This window comes from Phocoena phocoena, chromosome 4 (assembly GCF_963924675.1).
Source record: "Phocoena phocoena chromosome 4, mPhoPho1.1, whole genome shotgun sequence".
NCBI lineage: Eukaryota > Metazoa > Chordata > Mammalia > Artiodactyla > Phocoenidae > Phocoena > Phocoena phocoena.
In genome coordinates this window covers 44,938,550-44,961,657 of record NC_089222.1, presented here as the reverse complement: position 1 = coordinate 44,961,657, position 23,108 = coordinate 44,938,550, and positions in this window count along the sequence as shown.

Genomic DNA, 23,108 nt, shown 5'->3' with positions numbered 1-23,108 from the left:
TATTCATGGGGGAAATATAACCCAAGGGGTTAAATCTTAATATTATTAATATTATGAACAAACTTTGCCTGCCTGTTTCATTATTGGTTTTAGGTAGATGTTTTAAAACTTCTATTCAAACTCAGAATTATAAATTCAAGGCAATATTTGCCTTAAAAAAGCAAATGGGTTTAAACCATGCAATCTTCATTCCTGAATTGAAATGGAAATGGAGCACTGCAATCTGCAGGGAGCTGAAGGAATGCTCATAGTTCATTAAATAATGTGAGTAGTAATGAGGTTTACACAAATCAAACAGTATGTTAGGTAATTGTAATGTTGCTTTGTGGTGAACCACCTGTCAGGAAGCACTTCCAGCCGAAGGCTCAATCTGTTCTCATGCCTCCAGACGGTTTCTAATTAGTGTAAACTTCATTTGTGGCAGGCTACCAGAAAATAAAGAAAATGTTATTTGTAGGCTTCTTTTTTTTCTCTATGATGAAGGAAAATAACTACTTTAGTTCGAGTACTTTAATTTTTCAAGAAGGCATTTGATATGCAGGCTCTAAAAAGAAAATATATGGATATATTCACACATCAGAGATACACAGACACACACTTAGAAAAGAATGCTTTATAATAAATCAGCACTACTGAATCCTTCCCTCACCTTGATCCAGAGGAAAAAGAAGATAGAGAGAAGGAAACAGGGCAAGGAGAAAGAGAGAGAGGGTGAGGAAAGGAGAAAGCAAGGAAAGAAAAAAGTAAAGAGAGATCAGTAATAATAATAAGAATGGGCATGAGATCCCAATCTACATACTTGTATTATTTCTAATATTTTGAAAATCATTGATATCAAATGTATATGATTATATTTTGTACTTGTCAAATAGAAAAGAAAATGTTAAATTTCTGTAAATGACATAGACATGTGTGCAGAAAGAAGTATAAGGGTAGGACTATATTCACAAAAAGAAAACAAGCAAAAACATACAGGAAAAATTTGTAAAGTTTACATTACCATAAAATGATCACCAAATTCTATATTGTATTTCTAAACTAGATAAGCTTATCTATGTTCAACCAAAAACCTTTAGTGCAATAGCATCAGAAACTTAGCCTGATCATTCTATGCTTACAACTACAACCACACAGATTTCATGACTTGAACCTTAAAGAAAATGCAACTTAGTGATTAAAAGCCTGTCCAATTCTAAAATTCATATGTAATTACAAAAGACCACAGGTAGCCAAAACAATCTTGAGAAGGAAGAACAAAGCTGAAGGCATCACACTTCGTGATTTCAAAATATATTATTACAAAGCTGCAGTAATAAAAATGGAATAGTATTGACATAAAGACAGACATATAGACCAATGGAACAGACTAAAGAGCCCAGAAATAAATCTATACATATGCAGTCAACTGATTTTCCATAAGGATACCAAGAATACACAATGAAGATAGTGTCTTCAAAAAACGGTGAAGATAAAATTGGGTATCTACGTGCAAAATGATGAAATTAGTCCCTTATCTTGCACCATATACAAAAGTCAACTCAAAAATGAATTAAAGACTTAAAAATAAGATTCCAACCTGTAAAACTCCTGAAGGAAAACAGGGGAAAATCCTTCATGACATTGGTCTTGGCAATTATTTCATAGATGCAACACCAAAAGCACAAGCCACAAAATCAAAAATAAACAAGTGAGACTGTATCAAACTAATAAAAGCACAACAAAGAAAAAGAATCAAGAGAGTGAAAAGGCAACCTACAGAATGGGAGAAGGTATTTGCAAACCTTGTATCAGATAAGGGGTTACTTTCCAAAATATTGGGTGGCCCAGAAGGTTCGTTCCATTTTTTCCATAAGATGGTTCTAGTAGCCCTTAGTTGTCTTTAACTTCATTTGAAACAGTTTTGTTAGATTGTATGTGACAGCTGTCATATCAGTGTGCATTTTAAAAGAGACATCAAAATTGGTGAATTTTTGTGTAGCCATTTTAATATTGAAGATGGAAGAAAACAACGTGTTCCGCATATTCTGCTTTATTATTTCAAGAAAGGTAAAAACTCAACTGAAATGCACAAAAAGATTTGTGCAGTGTATGGAGAAGGTGCTGTGACTGATCGAACATGTCAAAAGTGGTTTGCGAAGTTTCGTGCTGGAGATTTCTCACTGGATGATGCTCCATGGTCGGGTAGACCAGTTGAAGTTGATAGCGATCAAATCAAAATAATAATTGAGAACAATAAATGTTATACCAAGTGGGAGATAGCCGATATACTCAAAATATCCAAGTCAAGCATTGAAAATCATTTGCACCTGCTTGGTTATGTGAATTGCTTTGATGTTTGGTTTCCACATAAATTAAGCAATAAAAGCCTTCTTGACCATATTTCCGCATGCAATTCTCTACTGAAACGTAATGAAAACATTCCGTTTTTAAAACAAATTGTGATGGGTGATGAAAAGTGGATATTGTATAACAATGTGGAATGGAAGAGATCATGGGGCAAGTGAAATAAACCACCACCAACCACACCAAAGGCCAGTCTTCATCCAAAGAAGGTGATGTTGTGTATGTGGTGGGATTGGAAGGGAGTCCTCTATTATGAGGTTGTTCCAGAAAACCAAACGATTAATTCCAACAAGTACTGCTACCAGTTAGACCAGCTGAAAGCAGCACTCACTGAAAAGCATCCAGAATTAGTCAACGGAAAACACATAATCTTCCATCAGGATAACACAAGACTGCATGTTTCTTTGATGACCAGACAAAAACTCTTAGAGCTTGTCTGGGAAGTTCTGATTCATTCACTATATTCACCAGACATTGCACCTTTGGATTTCCAATTATTTCGGTCTTTACAAAATTCTTTTAATGGAAAAACTTTCAACTCCCTGGAAGACTGTAAAAGGCACCTGGAACAGTTCTTTGCTCAAAAAGATAAAAGTGTTGGGAAGATAGAATTATGAAGTTGCCTGAAAAATGGCAGAAGGGAGTGGAACAAAAGGGTGAATACATTGTTCAATAAAGTTCTTGGTGAAAATGAAAAATGTGTCTTTTATTTTTACTTAAAAAACTGAAGGCACTTTTTGGCCCACCTAGTATATAAGAAACTCCTACAATTAAATAGCAAAAAAAAAAAACCTAATTAAAAAATGAGCTAAAGATATGAATAGACATTTCTCTAAAGAAGACATAGAAATAGAAATAATTATATGGAAAGTTGCTCAACATCACTTACGTGAGAGAAATGCAAACCAAAACCACAGTGAGCTGTCACATCACACTTGATATGATGGCTCTTACCAAAGGAAAAAAAAGCAAAAGACACGAAGTATTGGTGAAGATATGGAGAAATTGGAACTTTGTACCTTGTTGGTGGGAATGCAAAATGGTGCAGCCACTATGGAAAATGGTATAGAGGTTCCTCAAAATATTAAAAATAGAACTACCATGTGATCCAGCCATCCCACTTCTGGATATTTATCCAAAATAATTGAAATCAGGATCTTAAAGAGATATTAGCATTCCCATTTTTATTTCAGAACTATTCACAATAGCTGAGACATGGAAATAACCTAAGTGTCCATCAACAAATGAATGAATAAAGAAAATGTGGTACTTACATAAAATGGAATAATATGTAGCCTTAAAATAGAAAGAAATCCCACAATATGCAATAGCACTGATGAACTTTGAGGATATCATGCTAAGTGAAATAAGCCAGTCACTGAAGGACAAATATTGCATGACTCCACTTAAGTGAGGTATCTAAAATAGTCAGACTTACAGAAGCAGAGAGCAGAACAGTGATTGCTAGGAACAAAGACAATGGAGAAATAGGAAATTGGTAATGAATGGGTATAAAGTTTCACTAATGCAAGATGAATAAGTTATAGAGATTTGCTGTATAAATTTTTTCCTATAGTTAACAATACTATACACTTAATCTGTTAAAAGAGTAGATCTCATGTTGTGTTCTTACTATATTAAAAAATTATACATACATAAAAAGCTTGACCTTTGCTGTTAAAAAGTCTTGATTTAAAATCTAGGCTCTAATATTTATAAGCAATTCTTACGGGAGGTTATGGAACTTTCTAAAAGTCAGTTTTCTAATTTGAAGGATGATAATGATAATAATCACTAATGTATAGGCTGTTTGTATGGATAAATGAGATTGGATAAGAGGCAGTATCCTTTTTATCTGTTCCCCAAATGATTTTTCTAATTATTTTACTCAGGTTTTCTATCTCCTTATCTTCAGGATTATGTGTTTTATTTCACACCATAAATATTCAAATATTAGAATTTGGGGACTTGGTTTTTCCAACCAGTTCAACTTGTTCCCCTAACCCTGCAGATGTGAGACCTTGGTCTTTGGCTCTTCGAATGTGCTTTCTGGCCACTTTCTAAAACTGGAAGTAGCAGCCACACTACCCCTGGACACCCTCTTTTATATTTTCTTTCTCGTTTGTTAATATTAATGGCCCAACCTACAAAATTTGCCTTCTTAGTTCTCAGTACAAGAAGGATTGTCATTTGGACCTTAGTAAGACTGGAAAGGAAGACTTTAGGGAGTCTAGTCTAAGGATGAAGCATCCAAATAATAATCTGATGATTTTGCACTGATATTAGCCTCCTAATAAAATTTCTTCTGTAACTTATTCTAATAGAGTGCTGCATCCATTGAGTTGTGTTGGAAAATATCACTTCTATTTTCTTGATATGGGTAGTTACCAGGATCCAGGAGAAGTGGGTATATATATAAATCAAAAACTAAGTGCATAGCTCATATATATTCAAAATAATAAAGAAGGAGGAAGATGATGAGGACGAGCTGGAAGAGGAGAAAGAAGGTAACTTGGTTTCTCTGCAAGACACTGAAAACCCTTCCTCTTCTCAGATATAAAGAGAGAGGAAATTCAGTAATGAGGGCATAGTTTTGAAGAACTCCATTTTTTTCTTACTGTTGAAGATAATGACCACACCACTTGCATCCTAAAAGAGGAAGATGTGCAGAATATTAATATTTCTTGAATCTTCTCTCTGAGTAGTGTGGCTGACAGGGTCTTGGGACTCTTTCTGAGTGTCAGGCCTGAGCCTCTGAGGTAGGAGAGCCGAGTTCAGGACATTGGTCCACCAGAGACCTCCCGGCCACACAAAATATCAAATGGGGAAAGCGCCCCTAGAGATCTGCATCTCAACACTAAGACCCAGCTCAACTCAATGACCAGCAAGCTACAGTGCTGGACACCCTATGCCAAACAACTAGCAAGACAAGAACACAGACACACACATTGTAAGAGAGGCTGCTTGGAATTATAAGTTCATAGAAACCCAAAAACACACCACCAGATGTGGTCCTGCCCACCAGAAAGACAATATCCAGCTTCATCCACCAGAATGCAGACACTAGACCCCTTGCCCAGGAAGCATACGCAACCCACTGAACCAGCCTTACCCACTGGAAGAGACACCAAAAACCATGGGAACTATGAACCTGCAGCCTGCAAAAAGGAGACCCCAAATGCAGTAATTTAAGCAAAATGAGAAGACAGAGAAACACACAGCAGATGAAGGAGCAAGGGAAAAACCCACCAGACCAACAAATGAAGAGGAAATAGGCAGTCTACCTGAAAAAGAATTCAGAGTAATGATAGCAAAGATGATCCAAAATCTTGGAAACAGAAGGGAGAAAATACAAGAAACATTTAACAAGGACCTAGAAGAACTAAAGAGAAAACAAACAGTGATGAACAACACAATAAATGAAATTAAAAATTCTCTAGAAGGAATCAATAGCAGAATAACTGACACAGAAGAAGAGCTAAATGACCTGGAAGATGAAATAGTGGAAATAACTACCGCAGAGCAGAATAAAGAAAAAATAATGAAAAGAATTGAGGACAATCTCAGAGACCTCTGGGACAACACTAAACGCACCAACATTCAACTTATAGGGGTCCTGGAAGAAGAAGAGGAAAAAAAAAAAAGGACTGAGAAAATATTTGAAGAGATTACAGTTGAAAACCTCCCTAATATGGGTAAGGAAATAGTCAATAAGGTCCAGGAATTGCAGAGTCCCATAAAGGATAAATCCAAGGAGAAACACGCCAAGACACATACTTATCAAACTATCAAAAATTAAATACAAAGAAAAAATATTAAAAGAAGCAAGGGAAAACCAACAACATACAAGGGAATCCCCATAAGGTTAACAGCTAGTCTTTCAGCAGAAATTCTTTAAGCCAGAAGGGAGTGGCAGGACATATTTAAAGTGATGAAAGGGGAAAACCTACAATCAAGATTACCCACAAGGATCTCATTCAGATTCAATGGAGAAATTAAAACCTTTACAAATAAGCAAAAGCTAAGAGAATTCAGCACCACCAAACTAGCTATACAACAAATGCTAAAGGAATTTCTCTAGGCAGGAAACACAAGAGAAGGAAAAGAGTTACAATAACAAACCCAGGACAGTTAAGAAAATGGTAATAGGAACATACATACTGATAACTACCTTAAATGTAAATGGATTAAATAATCCAACCAGAAGACATAGATTGGCTGAATGGATACAAAAACAAGACCTGTACATATGCTGTCTACAAGGGACCCACTTCAGACCTAGGGACACATACAGACTGAAAGTGAGGGGATGGAAAAAGATATTCCATGCAAATGGAAATCAAAAGAAAGCTGGAGTAGCAATTCTCATATCAGACAAAATAGACTTTAAAGACTATTACAAGAGACAACACCACATAATGATCAAGGGATCAATCCAAGAAGAAGATATAAAAATTGTAAATATTTATGCACCCAGTATAGGAGCACCACAATACATAAGGCAATTGCTAACAGCCATAAAAGGGAAATCAACAGTAACACAATCATAGTGGGGGACTTTATCACCCCACTTTCACCAGTGGACAGGTCATCCAAAATGAAAATAAGGAAACCCAAGCTTTAAATGGCACATTAAACAAGATGGACTTAATTGATATTTATAGGACATTCCATCCAAAAACAACAGAATATGCTTCACAAGTCCTCATGGAACATTCTCCAGGATAGATCATGTCTTGGGTCACAAATCAAGCCTGGTAAATTTAAGAAAATTGAAATTGTACCAAGTATCCTTTCTGACCACAATGCTATGAGACTAGATATCAATTATAGGAATAAATCTGTAAAAAATACAAACACATGGAGGTGAAACAATACACTACTTAATAACCAAGATATCACTGAAGAAAGCAAAGAGGAAGCCAAAAAATCCCTACAAACAAATGACAATGAAAACATGATGACCCAAAACCTATGGGATGCAGCAAAAACAGTTCTAAGAGGAAAGTTTATAGTAATACAACCTACCTTAAGATACAAGAAACATCTCAAATAAGCAACCTAACCTTACATCTAAAGCAGCCAGAGAAAGAAGAACAAAAAAACCCCAAAGTTAGCAGAAGGAAAGAAATCATGAAGATCACATCAGAAATAATTGAAAAAGAAATGAAGGAAACAATAGCAAAGAACAATAAAACTAAAAGCTGGTTCTTTGAGAAGATAAGGAAAATTGATAAACTATTAGTCAAACTCATCAAAAAAAAAAAAATGGGAGAAGACTGAAATCAATAGAACTAGAAATGAAAAAGGAGAAGTAACAACTGCCACTGCAGAAATACAAAGGATCATGAGAGATTACTACAAGCAACTCTATGCCAATAAAATGGACAACCTGGAAGAAATGGATGATTCTTAGTCAAGCACAACTTTCTGAGATTGAACCAAGAAAAGATAGAAAATATAAACAGACTAATCACAAGCACTGAAATTAAGACTGTGATTAAAAATCTTCCAACAAACAAAAGCGCAGGACCAGATGGCTTCACAGGTGACTTCTATCAAACATTTAGAGAAGAAGTAACACCTACCCTCAAACTCTTCCAAAATATAGCAGAGGTGGGAACACTCCCAGACTCACTCTACGAGGCCATCATCACCCTGATACCAAAACCAAAGATGTCACAAAAAAAGAAAACTACAGGCCAATATCACTGATGAACATAGATGCAACAATCCTCAACAAAATAATAGCAAACAGAATCCAACAGCACATTAAAAGGATCATACAGTATGATCAAGTGGGGTTTATCCCAGCAATGCAAGGATTCTACAATATATGCAAATCAATTAATGTGATACACCATATTAACAATCTGAAGGAGAAAAACCATATGATCCTCTCAATAGATGCAGAAATATCTTTTGACAAAAGTCAACACCCAATTATGATAAAAACCCTCCAAAAAGTAGTCATAGAGGGAACTTACCTCAACATAATAAAGGCCATATATGACCAACCCACAGCCAACAACATTCTCAATGGTTAAAAACTGAAACCATTTCCTGTAAGATCAGGAACAAGACAAGGTTGCCCACTCTCACCACTATTAGTCAACATAGTTTTGGAATTTTTTAGCCACAGCAATCAGAGAAGAAAAAAAAAAAATAAAAGGAATACAAATCAGAAAAGAAGAAGTAAAACTGTCACTGTTTGCAGATGACATGTTACTATACGTAGAAAATCCTAAAGATGCTATCAGAAAACTGCTAGAGCTAATCAATGAATTTGGTAAAGTAGCAGGATAGAAAATTAATGCACAGAAATCTCTTGCATTCCTATACACTAATGATGAAAAATCTGAAAGAGAAATTAAGGAAATACTCCCATTTAACATTGTAACATAGAGAATAAAATACTAGGAATAAAACTACCTAAGGAGACAAAAGACCTGTATGCAGAAAACTATAGGACACTGATGAAAGAAATTAAAGATGATCCAAACAGATGGAGAGATATACCACGTTCTTGGATTGGAAAAATCAACATTGTGAAAATGACTATACTACCCAAAGCAATCTACATATTCAATGCAAGTCCTATCAAACCACCAAGGGCATTTTTCACAGAACTAGAACAAAATATTTCATAATTTGTATGGAAACTCAAAAGTCCCAAAATAGCCAAAGCAATCTTGAGAAAGAAAAACAGAGCTGGAGGAATCAGGTTCCCTGACTTCAGACTATACTACAAAGCTACAGTAATCAAGACAGTATGGTACTGGCACAAAAACAGAAATATAGATCAATGGAACAGGGTAGAAATCCCAGAGATAAACCCACACACATACGTCACCTTATCTTTGATAAAGGAGGCAAGACTATACAATGGAGAACAGACACCCTCTTCAGTAAGTGGTGCTGGGAGAACTGGACAACTACATGTAAAAGAATGAAATTAGGGCCTTTCCTAACATCATACATAAAAATAAACTCAAAATGGATTAAAGGCCTAAATGTAAGGTGAGGCACTACAAAACTCTTAGAGGAAAACATAGACAGAACACTCTATGACACAAATCACAGCAAGATCCTCTTTGACACACCTCCTAGGGAAATGGAAATAAAAACAAAAAAAAACAAATGGAACCCAATGAAACTTAAAAGTTTTTGCACCACAAAGGAAACTATAAAGAAGATGAAAAGAGAACGCTCAGAATGGAAGAAGTTATTTGCAATCAAAGCCACTGAGAAGGGATTAATCTATTTAATAAACAGGCAGCTTATGCAACTCAATATCAAAAAAACAAGCAACCGAATCCAAAAATGGACAGAAGACCTAAATAGACATTTCTCCAAAGAAGATATACAGATCGCCAACAAACACATGCAAGGATGCTCAACATCAATAATCATTAGAGAAATGCAAATCAAAACTACAGTGAGGTGTCACCTCACACCAGTCAGAATGGCCATAATCAAAAACCTACAAACAATAAATACTGTATATGGTATGGAGAAAAGGGACCCTCTTGCATTGTTGGTGAGAATGTAAATTGATACAGCCACTATGGTGATCCATACAGAGGTCCTTCCACAAACTAAAAATAGGACTACCATACAACCCAGGAATCCCACTGCTGGGCATACACCCTGAGAAAACCATAATTCAAAAAGAGTCAGGTACCACAATGTTCACTGTAGCTCTATTTACAATAGCCAGGATATTGAAGCAACCTAAGTGTCCATGGACAGATGAATTGATAAGGAAAATGTGATACATATATACAATGGAATATTACTGAACCATAAAAAGAAACAAAATTGAGTTATTTGTAGCAATGTGGATGGACCACCTAGGGACAGGACAGGAATAAAGACACAGACATGGAGAATGGACTTGAGGACACAGTTTGGGGATTGGTAAGCTTGGACAAAGTGAGAGAGTGGCATGGACATATATATACTACCAAATGTAAAATAGATAGGTAGTGGGAAACGGCCGCATAGCACAGGGAGATCAGCTCGGTGCTAAAGGGGTGGGATAGGGAGAGTGGGAGGGAGACGCAAGAGGGAGGAGATATGGGGATTTATGTATATGTATAGCTGATTCACTTTGTTATACACCAGAAACTGACACACCATTTTAAAGCAACTATATTCCAATGAAGTTGTTAAAAAAATTAAATTATTTATTGAGTTAACTTTAGTTTATAGCATTATATGTTTCACGTGTACAACATTATATTTGGACTTTTGTATACACTACAGCGTGCTCACCACCAACAGTTTATTTTCCATCGTCAACATAGAATTGACCTCCTTTCCCCATTTCACCCTCTCCCAAATCCCCTTTCCCTCTGGTAACCATACTGTTTTCTCTATTTATGTGTTTGTTTTTGTTTGGTTTGGTTTCTCATTTATTGAAATATTTTTAAAAATTATCATATTCCATATGAGTGAAATCATACAGTATTTGTCTTTCTCCTTCTGACATATCAGTTAGCATAATACTCTCAAGGTCCATTCATGTTGTTGCAGATGGTGAGCTTTTATGTTTTGTTATTCTGAGTAGTGTTCTGTGAGTGTGTATATATATGTGTGTGTGTGTGTGTGTGTGTGTGTGTGTGTGTGTGTGTGTGTGTATCCCACCTCTTCTTTGTCCATGGTTAGGCACTTAAGTTGTTTCCATATATAGGTGATTGTAAATAGTGTTTCAAAGAACATAGGGATATATATCTTTTAGTTTCCTATTCTTTGGTAAATACCCAGAAGTAGACTACCTGTATCATATGGTAGTTCTCTTTTTAATTTTTTGAGGAATCTCTATACTGTTTTCCAGAGTGGCTACACCAATTTACATTTCTACCAACAGTGTATGAGGGTTCCCTTTTCTCCATATCCTCTCCAATACTTGTTATTTGTTGCCTTTTTGATAATGTCCATTCTAACAGGTGTGAGGTAAGAGCTCATTGTGGTTTTGATTTACATTTCCCTAATAATTAGTAATGTTGAACAACGTTTTATATGCCTGTTGTGCATCTGTCTTCTTTGGAAAAATGTCTATTCAGATTCTCTGCTCATTTTTCAGTTGGGTTTTTTGTTGCTTAGTTGTATGTGTTTTTATATATTTTGGATATTAACCTCTTACTGGATATATGGTTTGCAAATGTTTTCTCCCATTCTGTGTATTGTCTTTTTGTTTTGTTGGTGATTTCCTTTGTTTTGCAGAAGCTTTTTAGTTTGATGTAGTCCCATTTTGTTTATTTTTGCTTTTGTTTTCCTTGCCTGAGGATACATATCCAGAAAGATATTGCTAAGAACAATGTCAAAGGGCATAGTGCCTATGTTTTTTTCTATGGGTTTTATGGTTTCAGGTATTTCATTCAATTCCTTACTGTATTTTGCATTGATTTTTGTGTATGGTGTGAGATAGTGGTCTAATTTCATTCTTTCGCATGTGGTTGTGTGGTTTTCCTAACACCATTTATTTAAGAGACTATTCTTTCTTCATTGTATGTTCTTTGTTCCTGAGCTGTAAATTAATTTTCCACATATATCTCTTTATTTCTGGGCTCTCAATTCTGTTCCATTGATCTATGTGTCTTTTTTTTTTCTGCCAATGTCATGCTGTTTTTATTACTATAGTTTTGTAATATAATTTGAAATCTGATAGTGTGATACCTCCAGATTTGTTCTTTTTTCTCAGGATTGCTTTGGTTATTCAGGGTCTTTTGTGGTTTCCTATAAATTTTAGCATTTTTTGTTCTATTTGTATGAAAAATGTCATTGGAATTTTGATAGAGATTGCATTAAATCTGTAGATTGATTTAGGTAATATGGACATTTTAGCAAAGTTAATTCTTTCAATCCATGAGCATGAAGGAGTATAAAATAATATGAATAGTTATCCACCAACAAATTGGACCATCTAGAAGAAAATGTATATATAGATTTAAAATAAACAGTGCGATAATTTGATATGTATACATTGTGAAATTATTTGTCACCAATGCAGCTTTTATGTAGATCACATTTCAACTGGCAGAGAAATGCTGTGTGGAAAGGTTTATGGCAGAATGTTTGGGGAAGGGAGAGAGATTTTTACAAAGCAAAATTCATAAGACAGTGACTCCAATTTATTCTCCCTTGCCACTTTCAAACCTGTGAGAGCCACTGTTAAGAATTTACTCCTTAAACCCTCAAAAAAACCTGTCAGTTCCTTTCCGTTATTCATTTGTATAAGGAAATAGTCTCTAACCCCTTGCCCCATACTGCTGGAAGCACATGGAAAATGATTTAATACTGCTTTTGATATACTACAATGAAATACAAAACACAGATTTTAACTATGTATTATATTTATAACATAATACTGATCAGCTGTAAAGGGTTATGTGAAGTATGCTACTTTACTAAAACACTTTTTTTGTTCATTTTTGAAAATACAAGTTTTGAATGTGAATTCATATAACAAGTGAACTGGGAATATATTTGAAATGCACAATAGAATAGTATTATGTCTTATTTTTTTAACCAGTGATGAATTTGAAGGATGGGACCCTTTTCTAGAAGCTATTGGAAAAATACAGATAACAGAATACTTGAATATGAATAAATAAGTTAAAAAATGTAGAGTGAGGTGGGATTGCATTTATGATCCATTTCATAAATGTAAAGCTGACAAGTTGAATCAAAGGAATAGTTCTGCGTGATATCTTCTGTTTAAGTTAAAACAGTAGTGGAAGAGAGACCAAAGTCAAATCTAAGTATATAATTTAATACAAGTTGATGAGCCCATTCAAAGATATGTTTAACTATAGTTAGTGATTCAGAAAGAGCCTTATTGTGCTGAGAACATTTTTTATACAAAGTAATTGAATTGCTTTTGATTTAGAAGAGAAAACATAGAGGTAGACATCAACTTCTACTGCTCTATCCCAAATAGGTTTTTCTGCATTACTCCTAAAGCTTCATATACTCAGATCATTTTACTGATATGTCATCAGTAGGATATTTTCTCATCATGGCACTCAGTGAATAACTATGAAGATCATAAAATATACAGTGAAAATATTTTTCATTGTAGAAATAAATGTACTTTTTTCAGAAACATTAAAATAACAACATAGTGTTTTAATTTAATTTATAATTAGTATAAAAAGAGCACTTTTTCTTTCCCTATTAATAGTAACTACTTTTCTGACCAATTCCAGGTTGAACAAATTTTGTATTTTCCATGTTCTTTTAGTGTTGTGCATTCCCATAGACACACCTCTGTTTCAAATCCTTTTTAACTCTCACCTGCACCATTATAGTAACCCTGTACCACACCTTTCTATCTTTTGTATTTCTTTCTTCCCATCAACCTTCAACAATGTTAGCAGATTAATTTTTGGGGAACAGCTCTGATTATGTTGAACAGTTAAGAATAAATTCCTCTGTTAAAACTTTTCTACAGCATAGCCCCAATTTTTGAACTTCATCTGTATAGACACTATGTTCCACTTAATATAGACTACACACTATTTTCTAAATATTCTAAACATTTATTGTTCATTTTGTACAGTAAAAATAAACTTCATTTCCCTATCTCCAACTTTAAAATTCTTTGATTATTCTAGATCTTTTTCAATAAGATATTTTCTACTTTCTCCTTTCTTTTAACCCACATAACACAAAGCCCTTTAGTGTTACATATTTATTGATTATTCCACTAGTTTCTAATATTTCCTTATATATTAGTATATCTACTATCATATAAAAGCTTCAAGGATATATATTCCTCCACAGAATACCATCTTTTTCATGTCTGATAAACATAAACTAGATTAAATAAATTTATATGTATATATATGTATGTATATATCTAGCTAGATAGCTAGATAGATAGTATGAGACAAGCTGGTACTACAAAACTTTTAATATTTTTTACTTTTTGTAAAATACTTTTCCAAAAATGAATTCTTTAAACTGATATTATTCTCATAAGATTCTTTATTTTAAAATAAATAAATTCAAACACCTCCTGAAAATGAATTATTTTATGTAGGGTTTTGCACAAATGAATACTTTTTTTGGTTTGTTTTTAATTGATTCTTTTATGGTTATTTTAAATACACAGTGTCAATATAAGTACAATTTAAAATTGTTAGTAATATAAATAATGAATGTTTCTTTTTTCAATTTTTTATTGAAGTATAGTTGATTTAAAATGTGTTTCAGATGTACAGCAACGTGATTCAGTTTACATATATATATATATATATATATATATATATATATATATATATATATATATATTCTTTTTCAGATCCTTTTCCATTGTAGGTTATAACAAGATACTGAATATAGTTCCCTGTGCTATACAGTTGGTCCTTGTTGTTTATCGGTTTTATATATACTAGTGTGTATCTGTTAATCTCAAACTCCTAATTTATTCCTCACTGCCCCCCTTTCCGCTTTAGTAACCACAAGATTGTTTTCTATGTCTGTGAAATGAATGTTTCTTTGCTTTCTTTTTAGCTTTATTCTTTGCAAAACTGCTTTGAAGTTTTAAAATATGTATGCTTGAGTAGTCAAAGCCAGTTTCAAGGCCAGACCAGATTCACAAGTATGGACAAATAAACACCATGTCTAAATGGGGTAAGTGACAAAGAAAATGTGGCCATTTTTCATTCATACACAATTTAACCACTGATCACAAATTATTTACATTCTTTTCATATGCAAAATATACTCAACCTCCCCAAGATTCCCAAAGCACTCAGGACATTATGACATCAGGCTCAGGCTTGAATTCCTGGGTCTTATCATCTAAATTATGACCATGTACAGATGAGGTTCCTCAGTTACAGCTCCTCTTGATTTGAAGATATGTTAATTAAGAGACAGATTTTTCTGGTCCATATTCTTCCATATCCAGCATACAGTTTTTAGGCAAGGACTTAAAATGATGTCCATTCAAAAAGGGTAAAAATTGATGGATATATTGGTCACTGGTACATTGAAGTTCTTGACTACAGCCTGGCACACGTCTCCATTTTCTGGATTAAGGCTTTACCGACTCCCTGAGAGTGAGTCTATGTGGCTTTTGTATTCATTCTTCTGGCATTGTGGCTTCAGACTGTGAGTTATCATTTCTTTTTCATTAGAAATGATCTATGTTTATATCTGAGAATCTTGTACACTTAAACTAGTCTCTGACTTCATTTCCCATTTTGCAATATGATTATTTCTTAGTTATAACTTTTTATTTTAGTGATTGCATGATTTGAATAACTTAATGAGTTTTGTTTTTATTTACCAACTTTAAAAATGTTATCCTTTATCATCTACCATGAAATATTAAAAAAATTAGGGCAGATGGCATTCACACTACAAAGTTGTAATGAAAAGTATATTTTATGATTCCTCTAAGTTTTGTCTGTATGAATATTTTTAAAGAACTGGGTTTTAACATTTGTGCTTATGTAAATATTAAATTCTCTGGTACATAATGTTACTAGAATCATATTTTAAAAATCAACCTTTAGACAATTCAGGTTTACCATTAAATTGTGAATCTCCAGATATTTAGTCTACAAACCCTCTTTTCATTTCTTTCTGGCTTCATTTTCCTTATGTGAATTGTACTCCATGCCTTCCAATTTATTTAACTCAATCTTCATACTCTATCTTGGATTAATTCTTCCCATCTTTAAAACCATACCTATGTGAGTAAACCTCATTCATCCTTGAAATTTTTTTGGAATAGAATTCTAAGGTGAATGTGACTTATTTTTCCTATAAAACTTGCTATATATTGCTTCTAGCATTTAAGGATAATTAAATGACTGAAGTCTCATTTTGTTCTTTTTTATGTACCATTTTTCCCTATAAAATCTTTTATTTTCTCTGTGGTTTATGAATATTATAAGTGTGTGACAAGAATTTTCAAACCTAATGATTTTTTAATTCTTGAAATCTTTAAAACCACTACAAGAAATGAAAACTCTGACTCGCTCCCCTTAAAGCCATCTGTTCCTGTCATGACTGAGTCCTATATACAGGAGAATAAGTGGTGTCTCATCAGCCTAGAAACATATTATGGTTTACATAAGACTGCATCTGGAAAGACTTCTTGAATGCAAACATATTCCAAGGATCCTGTGAAAAGTGTCAGTGTGTTTTGATAGGTGGCATTTCCTACATAGTTAGTAGCTTAATGAGGATGAGATTAGATCAGTATAGAAATGAATACATTTACTAAATCAGTGATCACATGCCATATACATGAGTCCTTATTGAACCTTCTAGTAACATTATAATCAAAACATCACAGTTTTGATCAGGGCTACTACTTTGATGAACTAGCAGTTTCTAGTAATTCTCTAGGACCCATCCAGGTTTTGCATGTGTCAGACCATTGAAGCAGAAATATGATAGGCAATACCACCTTTAGATCCTTAAGAGTGGTACTAATTGTTATATTTCCCCTGAGATAAAATATTGTTTTTGATTTACATTCTTGGTCAGGGAGGGAAAACTTTCAAGGATTTCACTTGGCCTTCCCCCTTATGCCACTCCTTACTCAGAGGCCAAGGGCCTGATGTGCATGTTATTCCAACTTCCAGTTATGTCAATCCCAACTACACACTTGGTAACAAGAAAAAAGACAGATACATGAGTCCGCAGATTCAGTGGACTTACTATAAGCTGAAATTTAACCAGCATTCCATTTATCACCAAGCCATGTATATACTCACACTAACAGAGGGGTTGTAGTCCTATTTTATGCCTATATTTACCAGTGTCAACTCAGACACTGTGTCCCAATAGTTCTCAAAATATTCATATATTCTTTTTCTCCTAGTTTATAGCAAGACGGTCCTTTGGGAGGGGGCTGCAGAATTATAGTATATACTTGATGTGGTGTCACAGAGTCTTTTATCCTGGGAACCCAGCCACTTCTTGAATCAGTGGCATCTGGAACTGAATATTGGCTCATATTTGGAAATGGAGGAAGGAATCATGTCTTTTCATTGAACCCATCCCCTCATTCTCTTGCTTCTCCATTAATGCTGCCGTTTATTATAGATATTATGTTGTACCCTCATTGAGTGTGTCTCTTTTGGTCCTCGGGGTCACCATGTTCTATTAGGCATCTTCATAAATCTCTGAAAGCCAATATTTTTTGGACTATCCCTCTAGCATTTTCAGCCGTTATGGTCATTGTGGCCCATGGCTTCTGGCGGCTGTGACTCTTCACCTGACCTGGATTCTTTTGAGGTTCCATCATCCCTACCATTATTAATAATTTAAGCTTTGTGATTGTCTCTTTTACTTTGAGATCTGATCTGCAGTGAAGACCCACGACTGAACTTTTTATAGAAATGTGGAAAATCTATTGCATAAGAAGAAAATGTGACTTTATATAGCTATTTTTCTTCATTAGGTAAAAATGTGCTGTGAAGAAACATCTGAGGATGTTTATCTATGATCATTGATTTTGGTGTCCTATCATATTATCAACACATATTTGAAATTAGTTAATGTTTAATATGTAGTAAATACACATTTTAATATCTGTAGTACATGAAATAAATTTAGTTAAAAGACAAAGATCAATGCTAGTTTGACACATGCTAAATGAGAACATAATTAGGGAGCTTGTCAAATTTTGCTAATCTGCATTCATATAATACCTTTGATTCTAATCATTAATACCTTTGATTCTAATGAAAAGAATTACTTAGAAATTATATAAAAGTTGCACTTAATGATTTTTAGGTTAAAAACAGTTTCTTAAATTAAAAAAATATTAACTGATTTGAAGCTTATACATTTTAATGAATTAACTACATGTATATTCTCTTACCCTTTCCCATTTCTACACATTGTACATACGTTTCATCTCTTAGTCTGTCTTGATATTTCAATTTCTTTTCTTCCCCACACCTTTAAAATACTATCAGTTACTTTGGGACAATTGAACTTCAGAACCACATCTTCTCAAATGAATCATTGTATAGAATTTTAGATTTCCCTTTTTGAGAAAGAATAACATTGTTACAGTAAGTTTACCTTTTTCTTATGAAACCTGAGCATCTTATAAGACACTTACTATAAAATGAATTGAGTTCATTAACATTATATTTTAAATGTTTCCTTTGGAAAGCTCCTTAAATGCTTTGGTTGTGGTTCAAAAGGAAAACTGAGGAGCAAAGTTTGAAAAAACTTCTGGTTGAGATTCTTAGTATTGTTTAAATTACTGAAGCATGGAAACTATATTTTATAATAAAATATTATCTTTATGTATCATACCTAAATCTAGGTGGAAGTCTTAGTGAAGTAATCATATCTCTCATTTATTTGCATGTAAATAATATTTTAGAATCTTTAAAATTGTATTTCCCTAGTGGGCATTTAATACATCTTTATATCCTTTGTTGATGTATTTGGCAAACTGTTCCTAGAAAGTGAAGACTCAAATGTGACCAACTAAGGTTATATTATGAAATATACCAAGACAATCTTCTGCCAGAAATAACTCAATTTCTTTTTAAATTTTCATTAATAAATACAGGAAGATTCTGTCACAAAAACATACCAGAACGATACTGCAATTCTTGTGATTTTTTTTTTCCAATACGTATAACAGAGTCCCTAATATCTGGAAGTCTTAACTAGTTAGTTACCTATTTGTAATCCCTCAACTGAGAGCTATGAGCACAAATGTAAAAAGTTGGTTTTAAAAGTGGTAATTTTCATGAAACTCTTTCCAAAGTTCTTAAATATAGTTCTTGCATATAAGAAAACTGTTATACCAGTAATCTCGACAGGTAAAGCTTAGACTATTCCAATCACATAAAATAAAGTGTATCAAACAAATACCTTTTGCTTTCTAACCATAGCCTTAGAACTAGATAAAGCTGACATTGGAATCCAGAATAACTCATTCCATTTCTGTGACCTCGGGTATCATTAGCATTTCTCATATCACTGGTCATCTACAGAGTTAGAATAATTGCACCACTTTTCATGGCTCTTGTGTGATTGAGATAATAAATGCAAAGTCTCTTCACTGTAGGCCCTCAAATGGTTTGCTTTTGATTCAAGTACTTTTGTCTATATCATTAAAATAAAATACTTACATCATATAAGTAATTACCTGGATGCATGGCCCAAGAAATGATGAATTTGTGTTTCAAAATGTTAAAGGATATCAGTGTTTGAAATATAAACATTCAAAAATTATATTAGTGTAAACTTGTTAGAAAAGATGTTATTTTCTGATTCTGTGTTATACCTAAGAAAGCCCAAAATGAGGAGCTTAAAAGACTGAGGGCAGTCAAGTTATATTTAGCTCTCATAGCTGATTTCAAATGCACACTGATTGCAGGAACAACAAAAATAATTCATGCGGTTAAATGGGTATCCTAACTTGATAAGTACCTGTATACATTTAGCTGGATTCAAGGTTCTAGAATAGATTATAGAAACTTAACTGTAAACGAGCGGCTAAAAATTGTGTATTTACAATCAACATCTCTTCTAAATGATGGAGAGGAAAGAAAATATATTATTTACCTTTTTCTAAATTTCTTTTTTTCCAATGTTCTTTGCATACTGTTTATGAGTCCACAGCACTGTGCAACTGAAATTATATTTTCTATCATTGTTTTGAAAAAATAAAGAACTCTCTAAATAATTTTTGTGATTAATATTTCCATCAGCAAGAGTCTGAGTGAATCAAACATCTTTATTTTGGAGTCATCAAAGATATACATACATATAATAAACATATATACATATATATGAAAGAGAAAGGGGGGAGGGATTAAAGCTAACAGGCTAATTGGGCGTTTCTTTGTAGTATGTAGCTTCCTGAAAAAAAAATGCATGCAAATCATCATACACATTGGTTAGTTGTATTCTTTCATGAAGAAAATAAATTTAGGAGCTGAATGGTTGAATGGTGCTTTTAAAGTGCACCAAGGAAAAGACATGGCACAGAAGTGCCTCTCTCAAAGTAACTTTATATGAAAAACTATTCAGTGAATTTAGGCTTATTACTATGTTTCTGAATCTATATTATTATTTGATAGCGATCTTTGGTTTCTGATTTCTCCCTGGATTTTGACTTTTATTACCTCCTTGCTAGCTGCTTTGTCTACCCTCTATCCCTCTCTCCAGGAACTATAGTCTATTTATGGGTGCTTAGGATTGAATTTATTTATCTTTTTCTTGTATATTTGTTCCATTTTTCCACAAGGAATAAATCCATATCTTCAGGGATAATATAACAGAAAACATCAAGTGTTTTTTTCTCTCTTTTGGCACAGCATCTTTCCTACTTCACCAAGAATCATACTGTTCAAATTAGGATTCAAAATATGAAAGAAAATATGTCCCTAAGGTATAAAGCCACAACATTCCTAAGTGTTAGGACATTTTTACACATTTCTTTAATAGCATAGTTCAATGGGAAGTCTAAGATAGATCCAAGGTACCATTTTCAGTTAGTGGCCTAAGTGGTACATAATGCAACCTCAGTAACTCATAGATGATGATTGGTCAAATTCATATTTTGACCGTTCACCCAGAAAGATGTGTGGCCATGTGTATGTATGACCATGAGGAAATATAAATACTTTTATTAGAGATGCCTTGGAAGTAGCTGTATGACCCAGAGAAGTGATGCAAAATTGATGGACAGATAAATTGATGAAAACTAGAAGATTGGTAGATGGACACAGGTAAAAGAAAGGAGAAGGAAAGAAGGCAAAAAAGGGCGTGGTGGGGAGGAACAAAGAAGAAGGTTGTGGAGGTGGGTTTCAAAGAACTTCCATCAAACTACATTTCCTTTTGCCCCTTGTTGGAATCACTTACTTGTAATGAGTTTTCTCCTATTGTGGTTAACTGGCTTTGGCTTTCATTTCCTAGGCCAAGAATTGAGCAATCACAATTTCCTTAAAGTCCCAAGATCCCAGTTTCATCTTTACTCACTTGCAAATATGATGATTCAAGCCAGTAACACCCTCTACAATTTTTCTAGAATTTTAAAATAGTGACTTTGTTTAAAGAGGATATAGTAAAAATAGTGATGCCTAGTACATTTTTGTTAACATACATAGAATGTGAGGAGGTAGTTAAAATGCTGATTTATTCTACTCTGATATCTTTAGCTCATTTTGCTTTTAGTTTCAATTTGACTGTTATGTTCTCAGAATTAGATTCATGGAGCAATGGAACAAAATAGATAAAATAAATTATAAAATCATGTGTGTCCAGGATTTATGTTATGATAAATGATATACTTCAGTTTAGTGATAAACTTCAGTTTAGTGAAAAAAAGCTATTTCATAAATTGCCTTTTTTCAATTGGCTATAAGTGAAGCAAAATTTATTAGCAGAGGAGTTGTTATTGGAACTCAGGCAAGTCTGATTCTAAACTTTTTCCACTTTAAAATTCTGCCTCTTTACAAAAAAAATTCAATGAATGTTTTTGCTCTCTATTTTTAAGACAATTTTGGAGAAAATTTATTAGATTTCAAAAATTAAAATAACCCACATATAGTTGATGTGAACATGTATTTTCTTTCCAGTTCCTTGTCTTTACATATCCAGATATTTTTATTTTATGAAATTGAGCCCATAGATACATAATTGTTTTTATATTTTAACTCAGCATCCTACTTTGAATGCTTTTTCCTTAAAGTGACAACTTTTCTGAGTTCTTATTTAATTTATATCATTTCTCTTTAAAATTTGATACAATTTATCACTCTCAGTATGAGCTATATTATAAAACAATTCTGTCTTGGTTTTCCATCTACCATTTTGAATGTTTATTTTCATTCACTTTTGTATTCTCCTCCATCCATTTAAGTATTTTAGTTCTTCAGGGGTTCATATTTATTTCTCTGTTCCTTTTACTCTAGAATCTCACCTCGAGGACTTCATCAAGCATTATGTCTTTAATTACCTCTTACATGTTAAATAAATGCTCAAACTGCCTACTGAGTAGCTCCATATAGATCTTCTGTATACTTGTCCAAAACTGCTCAGGTTTCCAAAAAACAATTATCATTCTCCTTACATTTTCTCATTGCCTTCTGGATTTCCTGCCTTCCCAAATTTCCATTCTTGCCATCTCTATTCTTCTTTGTTCCAGTCTTATTACTATTTCTATTCAAGTTCCCTGTATTTTTATACCTCTATGTATTCGAAACCGAAATGTTCTACTCCCACCAACTTTTTACCTAATTAGCTCATTATTACTCTTACAACAAGTGCTTAAGGCAAATTTCTCTAATCAGTAGACCCTGAACTGAATATGATCATACTCCAAGATTTGAGTTAAAAGTTGATCTTTTCTGCTCAGATAACAGGCTGCTCTTACATTTATCTTAGGGATTACACTACTTAGCAAATACCATGGATTTATAATATATTATCTAAGGTGGTACCTTCATCATCTAAAAATGTACTTGGCAGAGAGTATAAATACATAATCTTTTTGTCTTTAAGGAGATCAATGAATACTGTCTTATTTTCACTAATCAGAAATGTCTTATTCAGAAATTAGTATAATTTTTAAACTACTGGTAGAAAGAAATGGTGAAAAATGACCGTTTTGATTTTAAACTTACCTTGTCAATTGCTCTTCAAAATTCTGTTGGGTTGTAGCTATTAACCCATTAGAGCAGACTCCTTGTAAATAAATTCATGTGTGTATTATTTGCACCAAAATATTTGGAGAAGGTCAGTGGGAAGTTTCTGCA